Raw genomic sequence first — 4,384 nt, 5'->3', positions numbered from 1 at the left:
TCCTTTTGGTCTTTTCCTGCGGAAAAAAACACACCTGCTGCCGCGGATCAAGTACACCTGATACCAGATGTAGTCAAGAGAAAAAGGAAAAGGGAAAAACCCACCCTCCTTAATTCCGTTTGCTTAGAGTCCGGGCTGCCAAATCCGTTACATAATGCCAGCTCCAGCTGACACCTGTGCGGGTGCTGGAGCTGGATCGGGTTCTGGCGGCGGCTCGGGCCTGGAACGTTGGCTCGGCAGCGCCCAGGCCAGAGGCCAAGGGGAAGAGGAACGAATTTCGGGTTGGAAGGCGGCGCCTCGGTCCGGGGGAAAGGTAGGGACTGGATCCTGGAGAGGAGGCTTCAAGGTGGCTCCCAGGTACAACAGGAAAGCGAAAAATCAAAGCTGCGGTTTTGAGGATTCAGAGTCCTCAGCGGACAACCGACGCCCCTCGCTGCCCCAGGCTGGGGTGTGCTCCCGGGGGCGCCCCTCCGGCCTCATTGAAGGCGGGCTACTCACCTGCTGCAGGGCCTCTGGGAGTCCTGGCTCCCGGTCAGAACCCTACTTCTGGGAGCTACTGATGCCCACTTTGGAGGTACCCACTGCGTGGCCTGATAGGATTCCCCTTTCCCTTGAAGGCGGACAGTGGCTTTATGAATCTGCCATCATTAAACCAAGCCAAGCAAAAGAAGCCCTATATGCCACAATTAGGGCACGGCAGGTATCTTTTGCCCAATAAATGAGCACTTTGGGCAAACGGTGGTTACAGCATTGAATCTCGCTCTCCCAACAACCTGAATGTTCAGATCTTTGGGTTCTGCACCAATGACTCCGTGAGAAAAAGTCAGTACCCAGACTGCTAGGTATCCACATCCTTCTGCACAAACCTCCTGCTCCCCGCCTAAGGCGAAAGACCTCGGATAGTGTAAACTCTGCAAGAAGTCCTATTAATGTTTCCGAGATTCATTTCTTTCTTTCTTTCTTTCTTTTCTTTCTTTCAACAAAAGAAATGCAAGCTCCTCAGGTGAGCCTTCTACCTACCAGGACACAGTGTCAAAGGAACTTGTGGTGGTGGTTTATAAATATCAAGAACTTGGCCAGTGCTATTGGACTAAATCCGGACTCCTTTCATGCAGTTCTTAGGGATTTAGTTGAGGCCCTGGAGACGTGACTCAGTCTCCCTAGTCCACAGTGTTAAATGCTTTGGGGGCTTTGGCTGAAAAAAAAATAATAAAAAGCTAGACCTCAAGTTCCATGTGGATCTCTCAACAACAAAACCACGCACACTCAGCAAGAAGCAGGGACCGTCCCTGCACATCTGCAGGCTTCCCCTTCCTCGCGTGTTAAAATCACCAGCGTTGGTCTCCTGGCCTTCTCAACGCGCCCCCTCCCCACCCCCAGTTCCCCCGACCGAATCAATAGCCATGAGAAACGTCGTCGTTTCTCTTTCTTTTCTCTACCAATTTCAAAGACATCTAGATATTTTTCGTGTACTCCGCACCCTAAATAAATATTCTTTTACATTCGTGTGCACTTACGACGGTATAGACCTGGGCCCCTCTCCCTGGTGGCTACCGAATTGGAGAAATCCGACCCGAGGATCGGTGGGCTGGAGAGGCTAGGACGCGCGCTGCCCAGCCTCCGAAAGCTGGCGCGCACAACCTGCCCCGCCGAACCTGCGCTCGCGGAGAATGATCTTCACAGCAATTCACCAAGCCCCACCGAACAAAAGTTAAAGCGTGATGGCACTATACCTTGGCCCGGGTTACTCAGGCGCCTGTCTCCCATTTTGGACATGCTGGAAGTGTTCGGTTTGGGGAGGTTGCTTTGGCTGGGTTTGGATTGCCTATATAAACCCTGCTGGAGTACTGTACCGAGGAACGCGCCTTGATGGACTCGGGTGTTAATTAACGCGCGGCTAATTTGAGCTGGAGGAGCAGGAGGCTGCCGGCCGCGCTGCTAGCCGCGAGGGGCCAGTGACCTCTAGTGGACATGAGGGGATATGCAGCTCGGGCGAGTCTGCTTGCGGGGCTCGGTAGCCGAGAAAACTTCTGCCTGCCGGGATGCCTAGAGACTCCTCCGAATCCAGCGGCAAGGAGGGACATTGGTCCTCGAATTAAAGGAGAAATGGCCGTTGGCAAGTGATGTCGAGAGAGCGCCTTAGCTCTTCTGGTATATCTGAAATCTAATCCCAAGGCAGTTGAAAACACACACGCTCACCCCCCCCCCCCACACACAAATAGTTATTTACCGTTCTTTTCGGTGGGGGAGGGAGAGCCTGTGTAAGGAATTTGAGAAGTGGGCTCCAAGTGGTTTCTGAACCTAGAGGAAAGCAGGGCTTTCAAAGCTCTGGGGGTCCTCAGCCAGTCAGGAAAAGGAGTCAGAATGCGCTTCTGTAAACAAAGTTCATCAGTACTCCTATGACCTATTTTTGCTTTCAAAAATAAAAATAAAAGAAGACGCTCAGTTGGCTTAACAAGAAAAAAGCAAGAGAACAAATGATGTGTTGAACAGCCCATATTTCTCTGAGTTCACACCCCTCAGGCAAATAAGACACCACCACAAAAATACTAATAACAATAACACACTCGAGCCTTTTCACATAATAAAAATAAAGAAAAGGTCCAGCAGGATAAAATGACCTGTTCCCCCCACCCCCTCCATTTATTTTACCAGTTAACTAAACTGGTGCATTAGCTGTTTTGGAAAAGATCATCCCCAAACTGCATGCGTCAAGAGCAAAACACAGGCCATAGTAATTCAGACCGAATGCCCTTTTCTGAATAAATAGAATTCTGCATATTCTGTTTTCCCACTCCGCACACACCCTAGCATAACACAGAAGCTGCAGCGGCCCCAGTAAAACCCCTCCGCCTCGGAGCTCATGGTCCCGCCATTTCGCAGTGACTGAGCTCAAGTCGCCGACCACGGTGCCTGCGTGGGCCCTTCCTCCTGGGTCCTGTCCTCAAAGCATTTGAGGTTTTCTTAGTCTCCATTCCCCCGAGGTCCTCTTCCCCCGAATTCGGAGTCACTCTGAGCGGGAGCGTGGAGATGATCTCCTCCCCCGGTCACGGGTCCTCCCTCCCTCTGCCCCAGGCTGTTCATCGGATATCCCAGTCTGTCCTTAAGGGCTGGAGGGCGGATGTGGGGACCCCCAGCCAGTTCCTCTCTCCAAACCGTGAGCACAGTCCGCTTGGGGCTGGTTTCACACCGCCCGGGACTGAGGATCCGCGCCTGGAGCGCAGTAGTCGGGTTGCGCGGGCACGTACCGCAGGAAGCGCGTCTATGTCTGGCACCCTATGTCAGCGGACAGCAGCGTCGGGGAGGGACAGCGAGGCCAGAGAGACAATCGTTCCTGGATAAAGTTTGGACCGAGGGGGAAGAAAGAGGAAAACTGGGCACTAGGCGGGGAAAGGGACAGTGTTATTTCTCTGAACTTTCCCCTCTCCCCTTTGCGCCTTCGGAAATGTCCTGAAAGTAAGTCGCAGAGGCCAGGAAGCTATGGAAGGACCAAGGCCTCATCCCGCAGGGCTGTGGCCGGCTTTCCGAGTGGACTTTGGTAATTGTGGGTTTCAGCTCCGCAGAGAGAGGGAGCTCCCATCCCCTCCTTTCTCGGTCAGAGACATTGAGGGTCTCCTGTGAATTTGTCCTTATGAGTGGGACCATCCAGAGTCGGAGGTCAGTCACAGGGTGCAGGAGTGGCTACCTTCGGAGCAAAGCTGTCAGATTGCAGTGCGGAGGGGTGAGTGTGATGTCCGGGGAACTGTACCCTAGGAGGGAGAGAAATGCGCAATGAAAGTGAACCCTTGGGGGCCGAAGAATTCATTGCAGAACAGGGAGGAAGGATTGAGAGTTGCTTAAGTGAAATACAGTCATGTTAATCCCAAATATAACATATATGTTATAACAAAAATAACACAATAAATTAATAGATTTTAATAGATTAAAAACGAATTGTAATCGTTTAAGAAATGATCTCTTCAGTGCGGTAACCAGGAAACAAAACAATTCTCAACTTCAAAACGCCCAGACGTGACCCACACAGCAACGGTGCGTTGGCTGGTAGGCGTTTTCTCGACCTCCTCTCCATCATGCCGCAGGAGTTCCCTGTAACTCGGGGCGAAGGGTAGGGGGTGGTAGAAAAAAACATGAACTTTGGAATCAAATTAGAACAAAACTTGTATCGCCCCAAGCAAGGACTGAATCGGGTTCCTGCCCCACCCGCCTAATCTCTGTGCCCCCGGGAAGTGGCGCGAATCACTCTTGGCACCACTTGGGGCGCACAGAGCCGAGGTACCGTCTGCTGGCCAGGCGACCGCACACCTGGCACCGAAGTTGGAGGGCTATACCTAGCTTCGAGCCGTCTCCAAAACAGTCTTGCCTGGTTTGGGCCCTTGTAAATTTG

Source organism: Vicugna pacos, chromosome 3 (genome assembly GCF_048564905.1).
Source record: "Vicugna pacos chromosome 3, VicPac4, whole genome shotgun sequence".
NCBI lineage: Eukaryota > Metazoa > Chordata > Mammalia > Artiodactyla > Camelidae > Vicugna > Vicugna pacos.
The sequence above is the reverse complement of the archived record's forward strand: the minus strand, read 5'-3'. Positions refer to the sequence as shown.